Here is a 22082-nt window from a genome sequence, read left to right as displayed (position 1 = left end):
TTTATTGCGACTTTTAACAGCTTGGATGCAAGTAGAATCCCTCTATGGATGTGAAGGGGGATATAGATTGCATCTTGTTTATTACGGCGGCAAAGTTAATACGTAAAATACTTTTATATTGTTTTACACTATATTTAATTTTATTATAATACACAGAATTATGACTTTTTTGTAAAGATAGTAATATATGTGCACATGTAATTTTACCGATTTAAGTTATCACGCAAATAAAAAAATGTTTTTAATTTCAATTTTGTATTTCAATAAACTATATTATTAGTTACCTATTACAAATATACACTGTTATCGCAAAATGGAAACGTAACATATTTTATTGTCAATTTTAACATTAAATCTCTACACGAGATAGGTACACTTAAATAAAGTAGGGAAATACTCTCCGTGTTTACTGAAAAATAAATAGCAATTCAGATAATTTCAATGTATTTACTATTTTATATATAATATGTTAAGTAATAATACTATAAGTATAAATATAATTTTATTATAAAAAATGTTTTTACTTAACTATACATTTCCGAATACATTTAGGAGAACACGAGCTTTAATTAATAATTAGTTAGTGAACGCGCGACTGAGTACTCGGGTATCATATTCAAATTACACAAGTGAAATATAAAATAGTTAATAGTAGTAAGACAAAACATTCTAAACAGCGATTCAGGAAATAATTATGTACTTCAACAAGTCCCAAGACTACTGCGTCTAACCCCGCTGTGGAAACGATGGGCGTAGTTATAGCCGATAACCACGGCGGCAAATGGAATTCAACGCCATCTCTTGAGCATAGTAAAGTTTCACTTTTACCAGAGCGACCTCTTAAGCAATAATTCAATTGATATAAATTATTATTTATTATGAAGTAATAAAGCTTAAATGTAAATTCTAAGTACTTAAATTGGATATTTCACATTGTCAATAGAAAAATAAATTTAAAAATTAAATCTAAAGAGTTTTTTTTTATTTAATGTTTAAACTTTAAAATTTATGAGAAGGATGAAACTAAAACGAATACAATACAATAATAAAAACTTCAAATGAAAAATATGTAGTAAAATAAAATATGGAGTTCATTTAAAAAAAAAAAAACTTTTATTCAGAAACAGTAGTTTTTACCGTTGATGTAATTTATACAGGATGTTTCGGTGATTTGAGGTTTTCCATATGGTGGGTTTTTATTGTCCTTATTCCCTTGACACTTAAAAAGTTTAAAGATATGAATTGTGATCATACTAAAAACCTGTAAAATTTCTTATCAACGCATTAAATAATAAATGTACGGAAAATTCCGGTTTGCTATATTTATAAGAATTTTACGTGATATATTTTAATACATGTTTTTAATGTCTCTTAATATTTTCAAACATGCATGAGTGAAGCGTAGTAATAATATCAATCTTTTCTCTTTTATAGGTTTATGTATTCGTATGTGCAATACTGCAATAGTTTCACCGTAACATTATTATGAAAGGCATTGATATTTTGATGTTGTTGACTGCTTATAAAAATACAATATCTAAAAATATAAAAATAAATATATATATATATATATAATATTATATAAAATATAACCAATTCTTCTTTTGATCATTTGAATCAGCCTACACAAAAATAAAAATATTGTCAGCATCACACACTATGCAAAATAATACGTATACATTTTATTATATGCATCAGTAATCAATTTTTGTAGAAATTATCAAATTTTTTCTTTAAAATATGCTACTATAAAAAAAAAAAAAAAAATTAAAAATTGAAAATAATGTAAAATAATTTTAAATAATTTAAAATGAAAATATTGTACACGCATATTTATTATCAATATATTATACATATATACGTATATACCTAAGGTAAAATGGATCAAGTTTCAGCAATTCGAGTATCATAACAATAAATGTAATTATAAAATGCATTAGCTACAAGTTATAACTTTTAAACAATGACTACACACTATTATTTATCAGCCATTAATTCGGTTTTCAATAAAAAAAATCTATTATTGTAATCAGTTATCAGTTATTATGTTTAGATCATTAACACACTATCGTATACCTATCCACTATCACTTATAATTGTTTGGAATATTGTTTTATTATTTTAATTAATTGTAATCAGGGTCGCTCCGTACGGAGTGTGAATGAAGGGGTCGACTACCCTACCAGACTTTTTATGTTTTAAGTAGTTGACAAAATCATAACATATATGTATCCAACGAACTTAAAATAATCGTATTAAAAATACTTTTAATTTTATAACAATTTAAAATTAGTTATTTTTCAAATAATCTTACATTTATTTTAGTAATAAGTAATGTGATTGTAAAAATTAAAAATAGTCAACCCTTCGTATTTGTTGCGACTCGTATATACGTGCAATGACGGCGATATTTCTGTAAATATTGTTTATTTTTATGTATAATAATATTATGATCAAACACCAAACACTCAATACTCAATATCTGTGGTGTTAATGTGTTATTATATTATTTATACTGTATTTCACAAACAAACAGCCCACAGTCGTAACTTGTAGTCGACGTAATCTATGGACCACAATTTTTATTATTTATAAATAAAAACAAAAACAAACTAATATTTTATTTGTGTTTATTGTTTGCCCATTATTCCAGTGTGAAAACTGCAAAGAACATTTTTTGCCAAACTGACATTCTTCGTTCAAATTGATTATAACGTTTAAGTTTTTTTTCTCGGAAAAATGTCTGACACATTGAAGTACCATGACAAATAAAAAAAAATATTTAAACTGGAATGTGTAGATCGATTTTTGACGATGATTATCAAAAAAAAAAAAAAACATGACATTAAAATGCATTATGGTAAATGCATTATACTCAAACATTTAGACGCGTCTACAAGTCCATTTGAATTTGCTCACCAGAATTTTTAAAAAGTAAATACTTATAAATTAAGTATAGCATATTAGTAAGCTTAAACTAAAAAAAAAAATAAAAATTAAGCAAAACAATAACCATCAGGTATTGGTTTATTTTAAATTGTGTTATTTAACAACTTTTTCAAATAATTTCAATTACTTAAATAAATTAAAAATCTACATTAAAGATATTTATAATTGTGTTAATGATAATAGTAATTTAAGTTTGATGTGGTAGTTCATTTAACTTTGATGACATTAAAATCAAAAATAAAAACTTTGATGTGGTTTAATCAGAATTTGTAATAAAAAAAACTATATTTCAATTAAATCTCTAAATGAAGTTGCGTATGTAAAAATCAGAATAAGTTAATAATATTAAACCGTCGTTAAATTTACTTAGCCATTTGGATTTTACTGCACCAGTTATTGGTTATTACTATAATTGTAGCATCTAATAAAAGGGTATCAGCAAATAAAAATTAATTAAATATTATCTAAGATTTTCTACATAAAATTAAGGATTAAATACACATATTATGATTTTTAATGTAGAAAACTGAAAAATACATCGTAGATAACTTTCCCAGATCTTACATACATTTTTAAATTGTGGGCAATTTTAAAACAATGTAAAATTAAAATATAATTTGTTATTATTTATTTAATAGTTTTAAATTTGTAAACTACATAAATGTATATTATAATATTACTATATCAATTACCATTTACCAGCAAGAAGTATATTTTTAACAATTTTATTATATGCTTATCTAAAAATACAATTTTTATGTTTTTTATAAATTATGAATAAATTAAAAATAAAATAAAATAATTTTTAGTTAACATATTGCGTCACATAAATGTTGAAGATAATTTAACATATTTTCTAAGGTGTTATACATAAATAAAATTTTAGTTGACAAATTAATAGCTCTTCTATGATTTGTCTTTTTAGACTGCACTAATTTTAATATAGTTCAATTAATTCATGAAAAACGTAATATATTAGCATTATATCGTTTATACATGACACAAAAAATATCGAAGAAAATCTAAAAACTATAACATAATTTACTAGAAATGCGAATGCAGTGCGAATATTTAAACAATATAATTATTAATAATCATCATACATTTATACAACGTTAACTGTTTACACATTACACCTAATTATCAAAGTCACTCATGAAAAGAATGATAAACGTTCATTTTTTTATCAAAATCCATTAGCAAAAGTTCATTTTACTATACATCTACATAAATGTTATAAATATTTTTTCGGATTTTAATAATTAAATAAAAGTAAAAAAAATAAACTAACATATAATAACCTAAACTAATCATAGAAATTGTCTTCTAATATTTAAAAAAAAAAAAAAACATTTTTAATTGATCATTTTGACTGTGAAAAATATAGTGTTGTAATTTTTAACATTATTTTGTCAATTATTATAATTAGAAACCCGAATAATATTCTCTTAAAATAGCCAAAAGAAGATGCTAATATTCCTCTAAAAAATTGATAATATTCTTCTAAAATATTTTTTTAAAACTGTAGTTAAATATGTAAAAAATATGTTTTTACAGTAATATTTTCTTTTAAATTCAAAATACGCTTTTATATTAAAAAAAAAATACAATCTAATTGATACGAGTACTTAAAGGTCATAAATTATGATATAATTCTATATATTTACTGAAATATTTATATTTTTTATTTATTTAAATAAACAATTATATGTAGGTACCTTATAATTGAGCTTTAAAATAAATGTTAACTTAACATTTTATAAGCTCATTCCATATTTTTATTCCATTTGTAGTTATCTCTGAATTATAACGGACTAAAAACTTATTTAATATTATTAATGATTTTTGTCCCTACAATAGAAAATATTCAAATTCTATAAAATTAATCGATATATTTTCTAATATTCTTTTTTATACGAAATATTTTCTTATCTAAAAATATAACCAAATATGCAAAAAAAAATACTTTTACCACTGAATTATAAGATTCATAATTTTTATAGATTTCAAACCGAAATTTGACTGCATAGACTCAAAAAAAAATATGTAAAAGAACATTATTCCAAACTCTAATTATAATATATCATTCATGGTTTTATTACTAAAGATGAAAACATTAAACGAGTATCATAAACATATTGTTTATATTTTATTTGCTTACCATGATTAAAATACAAAAATAGTTTTTTAGTTTTAACAAGTTAAAATATTATTTTTTTGCTAAAAAATAATATTGATTTCAAAGTCAACAATATTCTCGACATTATTATGTATTAAAAAATAGAAGCTATTCACACCACAAATAATGAATTTCTTTTTATCATTCACTTCATTTTTTTTTTTTTTTTTTTTTTAATTAATCGCAATCCACATACACAAAAGAATATTACGAATGTCTTTCAATGAAATATAAAAAAAGTCTGAGTTTAATTTACTCTCGTGTCAAATCCCAGATTTAGCGTTTATTCTGATCAATAATAATAATATAAAACATGAGTGATTGCAGTCAAAAATCAAATTTGAAGAAAATTATATTCAATAACATATATTATTTTCTTATTCTGAAGTTGTGATCAAATAAGAGAGCCGAATAAATATAGCCTGTATTCTCTTTAAATATTATGCATGTAGTCAGTTTCACAAAATACCTTACAAAAATTCTTAGAACATCGTATTGAACTCTGGCATTATAAAATCAACAAACGTATTTAAAATTAGTTTGTGTTATTGTAACATTACTCTTTTTTCATACTTTAAAAATATTTTCATTTTTACATGAAATTTAAAGAGAATTAAACAAAACAATAATATGCTAAAACATTGTTTAAAACACTAACTATCATAAGTATGTATAAATAGAAATAATAGTAGTATTTACAACATACACATCGAAATTCACTTTTATTGAATACATTTTAATGTAAATAAAATAGTTCCGAGTATTGTATCAAAACATTTTTGAAGGTAAATATTTAAATAAACGTAATAAATTTTATTAAATTGTATTTGATAGTTATTTTAAGAAGACAAATTTAAACGATTTGTAAATTTAAACATTATAAAAAATGACTATTATTTAACATAACTTTCATAAAAAATGAGATGATGAAAAATAAAATTTTAAGCTTTGGCCCAGAAACCCAGAATTGTATATATTATATATATATATAACTTATCAATAGGAAATTTATCTCATAAGAATTAGTACTCAACTATTTCTTTAAATTGTTTTTTAAACATTCAAATTATTCATTTATAAAAATAAACATATCTTCATATTTTACAGTTTTATCATTGTCAACGTTTAATTATAATTATTAACAAAAATATGTATATTATTTAATGTTAACTATATCGTGGAAGTATAATAATTTTACAAAGTAAATAATAAGATACAAAACATGCTGATGAATAAAACATTTTTAAATACAAAAACATAGTTTTGAAACATGCATTTAATTCAAATAAGGTATAGTAGGTATGTGAAGAATTCGTAAATTATAAAAACATTTTCTTAATCTATTCTATTATGAGTACATTAGAAACAAAATAATGTTTTTTTACTCAGTTAATTTAAAGTTTTTTTTTATATTTTTATTACCTAGTACTTAGCAGTATCTATTACGATATCTCTCTAACTATAAATATATTTAAGGTATTAGTATTTAAACACTAAAAATAGTTTAATAGAACATTTAATTAAACATTATATTTTTAATGAAGTAACATTTTTTTTTTTTTTATATTTATATATAACAAAAAAAATGTATACAAATATTAAATCATAATAATAAGATTAAGAGCTTATAATTACTTAGGTATTATATAATATTTGAATTGAATATTGCTTTAGTAATTGTTTTTTTTTTTTTTTTTTGTTTCATATTAAATTATTATAATTGAATTCTTAATTGAATTAAAAATAAACTTAATTTAAAGTTAAAAAGTATAAAGTATAATTAATATTTAATAAAAGTGTTAAAAGCAATTGTTCTAACATTTTTTTGAGATAATTTTCATATGTCGCTGAATAAACAATACATCGATTTTTTAGACTCATAAAATGTTTTTTAAAAACATTGTAAAGAGCCACCGATTTCAATAATCTGAGATTATGTAGGTAACAAAATATTAACTACATAATAGAAAATGATGTGCGTATCAGTCAACACATTGACAATTATTAAAACATTCGAGAAAATGTATACGATTTATAATTTAAAACTATTACAATAAATACCTATATTGCTGCATATTTTTTACTAATGAAAACATTATTTTAAGCATAATACGTGTAGATACTCAACTTAGACCAATTAACATAGCATCTGCAAATAATGGTCATAGATGTAAATTATATTTTTATCAAAAAAAAATGTTTCAATGACAATTTATTACAAAATGATTAATGTTAATGCATTGAATTGATTATATTCAACTAATGAAACATAGAAATCTTAATTAACAACTTTTAATCATATACATAATTACATAACATTTTAACAAATTCTTACAAAATGAATACTTTTTGTTAAATTTTTCTATCAAAGAAAAATGTATTTGATACTTTGTACAATATTGTGATACGCATTTATTAAGTTTCTAATTGTTTAAGTATCTATACTATATTTTAATTATTGTGTATTTACCAATAAAATATTTATTGAATTTAATATTATTTTATTTTTTATAGTATACATTGATTTAAATTTAATCCCTTGATTATGTTAGATTTATTAACTTTTAACTTTTATTTTAATACTATTTCATTTAGCCTCAAACTAACAATTATGGAAATTAATAAAAAATACATTTTTAATTTTTTAATTTTTTTATTCAAAAATGTTTATTATTTTAAACTTTTTTACATGCATATGTATGTGTGCAATCTAGTTCAGTGCTATTTAATCTTACCCATCTAAAAAACAAGTGGGCCGATTCAATATATTTTCGCCAATAGTTAATTAATTTTCAACGAAAAATAATACTTCAGACAGAAATATTGGTGCTTTTGATTGTGGGCATTTGCAGTACTTATAATAATATTGGTGAATTGGAACTACCAAACCTAAAAATAGCTTGTTTTCCTCTGAACTGTACATCCATGCTAAAACCGTTAGATCAAGAAATAATGACTGCTTTTAAACGATATTTCAATATTAAACTTGTACGCCATACAATTTTAACCTTGCTTTCGATCAACCGTGTATAAATGGAATAATTTACAAGCAATGAGAGCAATAGCTGTATCATGGCTTGATCCATATATCGCTGACTTTTTTAAACCATCCACTAGCACTCCTTTATGTGAGTTTTAATTAATTTAGTCAATTTATTTAAAAAAAAAAATTATTCCAAATAACAATTATATAGTAATAATGTAAAATAACCGTTATGTATATATATTTATTATATGCAATATAAAAATTGGTATATATATACAACTGATTATGTATTTTTAAAAAGTGTATTTGAACCTCCTCTGATGACGCAAATTCGTTCATGTAAGTATAATTCGCTTAAAGCAAACAAATTTGTGTTAAGCGTATTGACTTACATAAATATTTTTAACACGAACAGATTATTTTGCTGTTTTGTCGAGTTTGTGTTAATGAAAAAGTACTTTAAACATCACTCATATGTTGTATTTAATTTTACAATGTTCGTGGTACAACAGTGTAATGAAATGCGGTCTATCTAGAAATTAAAGTTTTCCGAACGACTAAGCATGATCCTAGCAATAAAATATATAGTATATTACACAGTGATTCTCAGAATATTTCGAAATGACGTCGATAAATTTTAAACACAGTTTACTTACGTTCACTATTGAAACATTGAAGAAGAATAATAAACATAATACATTTATGTATAAACACATACATCAGTGCATAACCTATGCAATGTCTTAATTTCTTATAGGTGAACAATGAACTCAACTTGTATCGTAATAACTCTACTTTTATAAATAAATGTAGGCAAGCGAATACTAAACTGTAAGTGTCAAGTGTTAAAGTTTAATTCGATAATTATATACGAAATCGATTATAAAAAGAGACATCCTACTAGTCATCTACCCAACATCACTAGGTATATTTCATATTATATTTTTTAATATAATTATTAATTTAAGTAGTTTATTTTCTTTTTCTTCTTCTTTAAGGCGCTTACAGATTATTTAGGCCCATTGCCATAACAACCACTTATCTCTACCGATCTTTGTCTCTCGCCAATTATTCCCCATTCTCTATTCCAAGATTTTTCAAGTCCTTGACCACTCTATCCTTTTATCTTTGTCTAAAAAGTTCTCTAGGCCTTTTTTTATTTGACTTCCATTTCATAACTATATTAACTAAATATGATTTATTTTATTATTAATAATACAGTAGGTTAAATTAATTTTTCACAAACATTTCATTTGAATATATTATTATGTATATATTAAGATATATTAATATATCTAAGTGAACGTTATATGTCCCATGAATATTTTTTTTAAACTATAAAAAAATAACTAACATTGTTGTTCATATTAGTAGAAGTAAATAATTTAATCCAAATTAAAATTTACCTTAAAATATATATGAAAGAAAATTATGCTTAGATAATTTTTTTTGTTTTAGTGTAAATTACTTACGAAGAACTTTGCATTAAAGTAAGCTATAAAAACTACACATCTTATAAATTTTCAAATTTTAATGACGTAATTTTAACAAAACCATATAGATATAAAAAAACCACATCATTGTTAAAATCAATACATTCATCGTACAGATCAGGATCTTAAATAATGTATGTTAAATAATAATGTTTATTATATAGAAATTTGTATATTTCTAACATCCATATGATCATAATACATATCGTAGGTATTGTGTACCCTCCAATTTTTATAAGCAAAGAAAGAAAATTCTTTAAGTCAATCATTTCAACGCTGATTGCCATATTAACCGCAGGCTGATAAGCGATGGAAATGGTACACATATCTTTTTGAACTCAAGCCAATATAATATTTTACACATAAATATTTGGCGTACTAAATAATTGAATCCGTGTTAGGTTATGACTTATGAATAATATATACATATATTTTTTTTTAAATCGGTAACATTCATTTTTTTGACAGGGTATTAAATAGTAAACAAATCGTTTACGTTATTACAATATTATAAAATTTATATTTACAATAATTTTCAATATCCAGCAGTATAGGTACCTTTATAATTTAATGTTAGTAGAATCTTTATATACTATCAATATACAAAAATGCAGGGTTACATTTTTTAAATTTTTTGAAAGCATTGATCGTTTACTACGATTGCATTCAGTATAAAAGCGAATCAAATAAAAAAAAAAAAAAATTCAAAATAATTATACTAGTTTGGTTAATTATAACTACGATTTGTAGGTAGGTAAAAAAGAGAACATTGATTCCGGTTTTGTGCACTCACATACTTCGCTCATTATTCGATTAAGTCCTATAGGATTTTTTTTTTTTTTTTTTTTAGGGGGGAGGGTAAGTCTCTTGAGCGGCCATATATGATATTAACATGGCGTGTCTTTTTTTAAATCTAAAAGCAATTTATCACACTGTTTTTGAATCTATTCTGTAAGTAGTCTAGCAACGAATAATGAGTTGTATGTTTCGCTCATAAAATTTAATCAATTTTTTTTTGCATATCATTATATTGTTTGTTTACCACTTGCTTGCTGTAGTAAACAGTAAAATAAAAAAGGTAATGGCCATATTCATGGTAAATACGATCGATCGTTTTATTTCAATTATATTAAAATACGTACCTATATGTAATTGATTAAGTGGATTTTCTTACTTTGAAATAAACGGTAACCAATATTCCTGGAATTTTCACGTATAATAATAATATTGTACTTTTTTGACTGAAATATACTTGCATCATGATATCGTGTGTCATGAAAGTAAATAGAGGGAATTGTTTATTTCCTTAATTTTTTTTTTTTATATATATATTTATATATTATGCATTTGATCCAGGTGTAGTCCATTGTTTGAGTGTTTATTAAAATAGTTATAATGCACAATATATTATTACAAGTACCTAATAGGAATCCACATTATATATAATGTACCGAAATACTTATTAAAATTAATAATAAATACAACATATATTCTGGATTGTAAATAAATCAAAATCATATAAATTTAATAATTTTAACATATTAGCCATAAGTATTTAAGTTACATTTTCGATTGATTATGCATACTACAAGAACATTTAAAGGCATTTACTGCGTATCTTATATACCGATACTGACTATGAAGTTTACTAACATAAATACAAATGCACATTTTTTAAAACTATTAACTTTCTATTTGGAATCTATAAACATTTGTTTTTGTTGGCTTTTAAATAACTGTATACGTATTATACTTGCTTTGAAACAAATTAAATAAATCAAATTAACTTGTGAATTTACTCATTTATAGAATAAATAACATTATTTTACACATTATATAATATTAATTATAAATAGATAATTTAAATTCTGAGCTAAACAAAAGACGTATCTGCACTGTACATATTCCACTTTATAATTGCGTTTTCTTTCATTTTCTAACAACTAAATAAAGTAAAAGAAATCTTTATATTTAATATGTAACTGTATATTATACATATATTTCTTTAAATAATAAATAAATTTTGAATTATTTATAATTATTTATTTGGTAACCACAGAATTATGTGTTTACCATAATTCATAATCTAATAATCTATGATGATTACACAATTTTAAAATATAGATGGGGATAATAATTTAATTGATAAGGTCTAATACATACACGAAAATTACAATTTTGTACTTATTTCTGTATATATTACACAAAAAAAGATAGTTACAAAATTTTATTTATTATTTCAATGATTTTCTGGTAGTGCAAAAACATACCTTTACACCACCATATTTTAAATGTGGTTTTTCAAGTGCTACATTTGCGCTACCCAGTTTACGCCACTATATATATATATGTATATGTTATTAGTAAGATTGTGAATTTGTAGGAAAGTGCATTTTTTTTTTTTTCTAGCTATTGTGCAACGTAACTGTAAAAACATAATTTGAATTATGTAACAAGAAATCTATTTATTAAATTTTTATTTTGCATTTTTTCACGTTTTTAATTTGTTAGGTCATAATTTCCTTTTTTTAATTCATTTTCCGGTATTTTTAATTAAATTCCGTCAAATAACATCTTAAAAAATCTAATTATTAACAAAATAAATACATGGAAAAAAAATTTAAAAAAATATTTCAGATAAATAGCATTATAAAAAATTCAAATTAAATCAATATTTTAATTATATTTTTTATTAAATTAATACATTTTTATGCCTATACAATTTAATGTACTAAATTTATAATATTCTATAATATCAATATAAATATAAAAATTAAATCTTAAACCATTTGGAGTGTATTTTGTATTATAATTTTTGGCATTTTATATAACATGTTTTACATTTTAAATGCATATTATATTATATTTTTTTGACATTTTTAATGTATTTTTTAAGGATTTTTAATGCAGTAAATTCATGGCTCTAGTTATTATATTAATATGTTGTAATTGTTATTATTTCTTTAAGTATCAATTAAAAATTATTAGATAAATATTCAATTTTTACAATATAAATACATTTTTTCATTAATTTAAAATATGATTACTTGTTATAAATAAATATTTTCGAGTAGAGTTTAAAGCTTAAATGAATAAAATAAAACTATATCCAACGCTATGGAATGATAGCTATAAAAATGATTTTGAAATTATAAGATAATTTTTATATAAAAAAATATGATAGTGAAATATTTTTTTTTAGTATACTTGTACTAAATAATTATTTGAAAAGTAAACATTTATTATTTCAAAAATTATTGATTGACATTTTTCAAAAAATTAATTTTGTAATTCTAAAATTGTATTTACCTTATCATTGTTAATACTATTAGGAAGTACTTGAGAAATCTATATTACCACCTAGTAGTGCAGAGCAATTAAGCATCTGGCTCGTTCCAAAATATCAAACGAATAGAAAAAACCCCAAATACCTATCTATGACTAATCTGTAATATAAAAATCTTAAGTGCCGTCTAGCCGTCTAGTAGGTACATAATTAAATATATTAACTATATTAATAAAATATCTAATATTGTGTAAGTTTATAATTATATTTATATTTATACTATTAATAAATTATTAAACAGCAATAATAATTACGTTTTATAAAGAGAAAATAATAGATACAATGAATTTATTAGGTATAATATTTATAACAAGTAAATCATTAATAGAAAAAAAGGATACATTAAAAAGAATATTTATAGGTAACCAACAAATTATAACTAAGAACGAACAGACAAACAAAAAACAGGTGTAATTTACCGACTAATATAAGAATGAATAAAGACGATGTAAAATGTTAAAATTATACTATCTTAAATCGAAGAAATATAAACAGTTTTATTTTTCTAACAAAAAAAATGATAAATGTATTTTAAAACAAAAACAATGATATTTTTAAAATAGGTTACATTTTTCTATATGTGTGAAGAATTGTTCTAAAAACACTGAAAAAATATAGTTTACAATATCAATAAAAAAAACACGGTTGAAATATAAAGTAACTAATTAGAACAAACTGTACAAATAACACTTGGAATATAATTTTCGTATTATACGAGATAAAAAAATAAAACAAAATGTGGCTTTATTAGAGTTAGATTTTATTTATTGATAAAAAGTCAAGAATTACTTTACATTTTAGAACAAATAATCATTAAACTTGACCCAAGTTGCTAATATTATTATTTTTTCGATAGATACCTTCTTATACCACTGAAAATATCCAAATGTATAATGAGAAATAACCTATTCACCGTTTTATTGTAAAAGTTGATTATTTCATAATAACGGGTAAAAACAAAAATTACTTATTAGTTATATAATATTATAATAGAACTTGCATCCATTTTGTTTTATTATGATTTTATAAGATTTTATGAAAAAAACTACAGTAAGTGTGGTGCAAAATAAAACTTTAAAATCAATTTAATAGAAGGTAAATACCTAACATAAGTTTAACCACCGTCGAAACTTCATTCTCATAAGACCAATAACCACTGGACTAATTAAATACTATTATACTATACATTATTATGTAGGCGCACCTATTATATACCTATAATATTAAACCCCTTCACTGAAGTTCCTACTCGACGTGCACTTACTTTATTGACGTCAAAAACAAAAATGGATCGATTCTGTTTGTGCACAACACAAATGTCTTACATAATAAATTATTATTATTATTATTAAGTCGTCGTCACGTGCGCATACTCGGCGCCTGTTCATTTCGTGCCAAAAACAATAAAGGGTTGATTTTACTATATTACTCTATGATGTATAATTGCATCGCGATCACAACAAATACCCATCAACATATCGTATTATATGTATATAAATATAGCTGTAAATGCATAGGTACGGATTTGGTGCTCGTGTAGGTTCGTGTACACGCTGCAGCAGCAATAACTAGGGTTCTAGTATAAAGACACCCTCAACCAAATGACCATTGCAAATATTACCACGACGGTTAATACAAAAGGCCTATTGCCGGAGCCTACAGTTACACCCAGTCCGTGTTTACCAGGCATATTAATAATAAAAATTGAAGCCACCCTCTCACCAAATCGCAATACCCGGAGACGATAACGGCGTTCTATAATATATGATAATATGTCCTCGACTGACCGTATGGATTATTACTACGATGTATATCATATTTTATGATAGTGATGAAACCTATTACTGAGTAAATTCATTACAAAAGCGTATCATAGTAGTACAATATTAATATATATTTACGATTAAACAGTCGTTTTGTGCCCCGTTTCGGGCTAATCGAAATCCGTGAATTTGCCGTCGGTTCGATGTCAGTAAAATAACGGAAGTACTAGCACGTCAACAAAACGATATTAATTGGCTGATTATTGTTATCATTACAACATAACAACATAACTAATTTATCATAATAATATTATGCATAAATGCATAATATAACCAGCAATTCAATTACCTAATTAATAGATGATAACTGCAACTACACGGGACACCGCGTTGATACCGTTCGAATGCTACACGACTGATATGTACCGAAATTGCCTATACAATGCGCCGGTCAACAAATATAATAAATTGACAATGGTTAGGTATTTTTAAAGTAATAAGTACTTAAATATTATAATGAAAAGTGAATTAAGTCAAAAATGTTCTTAACTTAAAAAACTTATATTTTAGTTCTATTTTGGATGCGAGTCTAAGACTACGATTTTGGTAATCTCAATATTAATTAATTACATTTTAAATAAGTAGTAACTAATAATTATTAACCAATAAGTGATTTGGAACAGCAAACATAGAAAATTCAAATGACTCACAAAGCAAAAAAATTGTAGTAATATGAATACCAGGACATACCAACATACAAGGAAGCGAAAAAACGGACAAAATATCCAAGCAGATTGCACAATCAAACCAAATAAAATACAAATACAAACCTAGACCGACATCAAAAACCAAACATAAAACATATTCGCAATAGAATGGAAAAAAATATGAAAAATACAAAATCAAAAATTCAGTTAAATTAAAAAAACAACCCTCGAGTAACCCTCAAACAGCAATAGGAAAAACGAAACAGTCTTTAACAGATTAAGAATAGGTCACACAAATATTACACACGGCTTTTTAATGACCAAAAAATAACCACCAATTTGTACCACATGAGGAACACAAACAACAATGATACACATATTAACTGAGTGTTTAAAATACAAAAATCTCAGGATAAAAAACAATCTACCCAAAGAATTATCAAAAATCATAGGACCTGACAAGAAATCAAATATAAAAGTAACACATTTTTTAAAAATGTCTGAATTATATAATTTAATTTAATTTAATTTAACATGATAATATTTCGGTGAAAAAAAATGTAAAATGATATCTACACGCTAATAACCTCTGTTGTTGAAGCGTTATTTTGTTTAATAAAAAAAAAGTAATTTAGATGATGATTCTGTTCTCCAAGGCTGACTATAATCTTGTATCCATCTCTATTTTTTTTTATTTATCAGTCATGTAACAACCAGTAAGTAACTGACATAGAGTAAATAACAAATATATTCGACCAATCAACACATTATCATAAGATAAGTTTAGAAATGAATAGAACAGACCAGAGCTGTAAATTTAATGCATTTGTATTTTTTATATTTTTTTTTTTCATCGTATACAAAAAAACGGATTTGACAAACATTTGTTTTGTCTTACTTATAGTTTAAAAACAAATTCAAATTTTACATATATTATAATTTTTTCTTAATATTTTCATTTTTTTTTTTTATCATTCGATCAAATTATTTTATTTTTGGATTAACTTAAACTGTTACATTGCCTTCATCGTTATTGAAGCACTACTCATAAATCACTCAGTTTAATTTTTTTTAATATCAAACGATTAGATAAGACACACCATAGTACTACCCGCACACTATTTAATAATTCCCTTTATTTACTATGGCCTGGTAGTATATGTCGTCATGACTCATGACGTATTATTGATTTTAAGTGACACCGCACCCTAGCAATGTGGTAAAGTCAGTCAGGTAATACTCTGAAAGTTTTATACAATAATATAATTTTATTAGTTTTGATAGTTATTATTTTTTTTTTATATATATATATAAATCATTTTTAATAATTAATTTTAACATTTTTTTAATAAAGAAGTTTTTTTTGCATATTTTGAAATTTATAGTACTTTATTTTTCTATATTTTGGAATTGTTCAATACCATTTTAGTTATTATTAATATATAAATGCATATAGAATATGTAACATATTTTTAATGTATTAAATTCACACTTTCAGTGCTGGGTTATAGAGTGTGAAAGGGTGCAGCAATTTTTTAGGGAAAACAATTTCTTGGTGGCGAAAACCAAAGTTCTGAAGTTTTTTATACATTCTAATAATTAGGAAGAATTGTTATTAATCATTGAATAATGTTTTTAACAACATAATAGCAATGCTATTATATTATTCAACCAGCGCATTTCTATTTTCGTTCGTATTATTGTATTATTTTCAGTTTTAATTTGTTTAAAATCTATTTACATCAGTATACACACTGACACATAATTATGTTTGTTGTTTGGCTCTGTATTTTTTATAATAAATTCATAACCATCAAATTATTAAATTTGATAATGATAGTTTCAAATGATTTATTTATAAACTACCAAGTAATTATTTTTATTATAGTATCGTCTATTTGTCTCTTGAGTCTTGTAGATCGTAGTCGTAGTCTTACAAAGTTATATAATATAGATAGAAAAACAAATGTACTTAATTTTTCATAACGTCGTTTTTAATTTTAATATAGAGATAAATAACAATGACATTTTAGGCAAAAAATCAAATAATTAGTAACTATTTATAGTGCAGATTTAGAACCTGAACTTGAAAATGAGATTATTTAATTTAAAACTATAGTGAGAAATTTCTCATACAAATAAAAAATATTTATGTACAGATCGCTTGAAACATAAACAAAATCAAAATTAAACAATTAATTTAGTTTTGTATATGAGTATATACACCATGATCAAACAGTAGCAAGGAGAACCTCATTATCTAATTAAAATATTTCGTTGGCCTTAATATATATTAAAAATAATTTCCAACAAAAAATGGATTGGAATAATATTATTAAAGATTTCAACTTGTGTTTAAATATTTATACTAATAACATTCGTAATTATACTATATTATATAAAACATCCAATATTTTAATATATTTATTGTTTATATATATATATTAAACAATTTTATTTATTTTACGACAGATAAAATGGTAAATGGCGGCATTTTAAAATCTGTCCCCGGAATCATATTCGTTAATCTGGTATTGAACACCCCTGATAATGACTAATGATGCATTAATTTATTATTAAACAGATTTTTATTTTTTTGTATGTTAATTTATAAATCTTAAATAATAAATAGTTATTCATCAAATAATTAATTATTTCAGGAACCCAACATGCTGCAGTGGTTTTGACAATGTTAAAATGTAACTAGACACCATTTACTAACTGAGTGCAAATCCAAAAGAATTATACCATCACTTTTACAGTATGTGTAGATCTTAATACATTTTTAATTTTACTGCAATTTCAACACATAAAATAAAAATTTATTAAATATTATTGACCAATTTATCTTATTCAATAGTTAAAGATTTTTTACGAATTTGCAATTATTATGCATCATTTATAAATTATATTTTATAAGTACCTGCTTAAATGTTAAAATACATTTTTTAACAAGCAATATACTATAGCTGATAAAATTAATTTTAAATGGATCTTTGACAGTGATCATAATATAATAATCTATATTAAATTATAATAAAAAATGTATACATTTTATTATCAATATGAGATATCAGAGAAATAGACCCACGAGTCATGACTATAGGAAATTTTTGGCATGACTCCCTCCGAAATAAAATCCTGTATACGTAACTACTTCCTGCATTATAATGCAAGTAATAAATGTTAACATACAAAAAAAGCGAATTAAACTATAATTTTTCTAAAATATAATCCTAAATCAGTAGTAACAGTAACTATGCAAGAATATATCTTTAATTATATTATAATAGGCATGCAAAATGAAATAAAATTTTTGAAATATGTTTTCCTAACTTCGTCTTTATGTTATATATTTTAAAGATTCATCTTTTATACCTAACTTTTTTATGCAAAACTTCTATGAAATTTAATTTTATTAAAATTCTAAGTAGTAGTATTAGTTTTATGAACTTAGTATTGATTTTAAAATTATGTTTATTCTTAAGTTTTTTTATTTATTTATTTATTTTTGAGTCTCATTGCCTTTGGAACAGTAAAATTGAAGTATGGTACAGTTATAAATTCATACATTTTGTATATTTTTATACTTGAGGCGTGAAAATGTAATAAAAAATTTCTCATAAATTTTAATTTTTGGGTATTTAAAAAAGATTTTATGGTTGATTGTAATTTTAATTTTAACATAGATTCTACTGAATTTTACGGTCTACTTGTATATTTATTTGCAATAGATTTATTTTTTATTATTTTATTGACTTAATACATTAATAACAGTAGGTAAGTAATATTTTAATAATAATTATTATTTGATACCATCTCCGCTCAGAATAAAAACAATTTTATTTTTATACAAATAAATTAATATATAGATAATAAATTGTTATAATAATTACAATATCTTAATACCTACGTAATGAATAACCTAGCCGAATCAATTTATGATAATTTGAATCAACAAACAACTTTTTAATATATAGTGAAATACATTTTCAATAAAATATAGACATTACAAGAAGCATCTTCAAATATATTGCCATAATGACAATAAACTACAACTTTCCAAAACTTTTAAAATAATTTAAATATAGGTCCGTAGTGTTGCTTGTTACTTAGAATTTTTGCCAATAAAATCAAATATAACTTTATCTAACTTAGGACTGTGATTGTCTGACTTTAAAACTTTCAACGCAAATTATTATTAATTTGGACAGTAAAAACTTTAGATCTAAAAAGAAAATAATCATGAGACATTTGTTTTTATTATTAAACTTGGAACCGGTACAAAAAAAAAAAGTAATAGCTAAAATATTGTTTATTAACATCACTTATTATCATAAGAAAATAATAGGTAATAAATTCCAAGCTAAAAAAATTTGAACTATGAAAAAAAAAACTAAACATAAATTAAAGAAATGTGTCAACTGCACTATATTATTTAGTAATATAATATAATATATAATATTGACACCAAGTTATATTTCTTTACTAGGTACAAATAAGTCTTTAATAATATACGAATGTATATAATTATTTGTACTGTGCACAAATACTATCACTTATAATAAGACAACTAAAAAAATATCATCTTTTTTTATTTTTTAGGTTTTAACAAGAGGAGCAATTTTATGATAATATATTTTTGTTTTTGTTAGTTTTGTATCATCGTGTAGTAGTTTTAAAAAAGAAAATTTTCTGATTTTTAAAATTGAAAATAATTCCTGGTATCAAATTTTAATTAGCTAATCCTTCAGGTGGTTAAAACTATTCCCAATGATTTTCTTAATACTAGAAAAAAACTAAGTATTGAAATTCATGGAAAACGTGGTGACGCACTCTAGCGCATTTTGAACCTATAAAAAAATGTACTTGTGATCGATTAATTTATACTTAACTTTTTTTCTCCAGTGACTTTAAATGTCTAATACTTATTACAATTTTGATTTTTGTAATTAATTTTTGTAAAATTAAGGGAAGTAAAATAAAAAATGTAATGAAGTTTACTTCGTGTAAAATGACGAGTATAAATCCGTTTAAATAATTCATATTATTTCAATCTGTACGTTAGACATAAATACCTATGTCCTATACCACAGTCAAGCCCGGATTAAGGGAGGGCCAGGAGGGGACAAGTCCCCGGGGCCCACGTGTGTTAAGGGCCCATAGTTTTCTCGGTTTAAAATTACATTAAGTGATAATTTGTACTTTTTATAGTACCTACATTAGTACCTACAAAAATATTTTTATTTTTTTTTTTGTTTGAGCTAACAGTCGATGGGGCCCGTCGACCGTGTTTACCACCAATAGTATGGTAAGTGGGTAAACATAGCGTCATAGCCATGTTTGTGTTTGTTGGGAATAGGCTTATATTTTGATATTACTGTATTTAAAAATAGAATTTGGAAAATTTGTTTATGTGACTGTCTCGGTCATGGATACTCATAATTTAGATACCTACCGACTAAACCTGTTTACATAACAAAACTTAATTTTATGTGTTAATATATATTTTAATAAAAATATAATATTTTTTTAATATTTTTATCCTCATTCAATCGTTATCATTAGAGAACGGATTTTTAGGTTTTTACATATTTTTATTGGTTTTATGCAGCTTTATGAGAGTGAAAAATGTGGACGACTTATCCATCACAGAGTTCGTAGGAAAAAATTTATTTAGCATATTAAAGCATATTTTGGACTTAAGAGAATATTTAGCCTATTTTTCATATTTTAGAATATAATATTCTATTATTGTTCATAAAAAATCATATTATATATTATTAATTTATTGATTTGTGATATTTTCCAGCAACAATTTTGTCTAGGAAAAAAAATTATTTTATATAAGAATGATAAAAATTAAAAATCATCCAATTATCTACTTGTTTGTAATCAAATTGGTAATGATGATCATTCTGTTACTCTTAATTCATGGTTGTACTTACGATCTTATAATAACGTGATAAGAATGATTTCTAATAATAAATCTATTTTTACTTTTATATTGTTTATTATTTTAACTTTAATGTCTGACGATTTAGTTAAATTTGTAATAGGTATTCATTTTTATTTTTTTTAAATACCGAAAATTAACAAAAGTTTAAAATATTTACATAAACAGTGGATAGAGTCGTATAATAAAACAAATGATACAGTATTTACGACTGATGGTGATATAGTTTAGTAGGTAACTAAGTATGAACTAATTTTGTTTTTATTAATTTTATTTGTTTTTTTATTAATATTTCATTATATTTATAAAGTTAACTAAGTATGAACTGATTTATATTTTATAGTTAAATAACTTAGCTGTTACTAAAGGCCATACAAGTTATGTATTGTTTTTATTAAACTATTTTGTTTTTATATAATATATTTCATTGTATTCATAAACCTATGAACTGTTTTGTATTTTTTATATATAAATATTTTATATGTTACCAAAAAGGAATGGTACATAAGTTATTTATTGTTTTAATTGAATTATTTTGAGAAAAAAACAAATCATATTATCTGCATATTTACAAGTTTAAGGAATATTTAAAGAATATTTTAGGGTTTTTTTAGAACATATTAGCATCATATTTTAAGCTTTTAAGAACCTAAAAATCTGCTCTTTAGTTATCATACTTAAATAAAAATGTTTAAATTTGTTT

Source organism: Melanaphis sacchari, unplaced genomic scaffold, assembly GCF_002803265.2.
Source record: "Melanaphis sacchari strain LSU unplaced genomic scaffold, SCAv2.0 Contig10_pilon_pilon, whole genome shotgun sequence".
Classification (NCBI taxonomy): domain Eukaryota; kingdom Metazoa; phylum Arthropoda; class Insecta; order Hemiptera; family Aphididae; genus Melanaphis; species Melanaphis sacchari.
Note: the sequence above shows the minus strand (reverse complement) of the source record.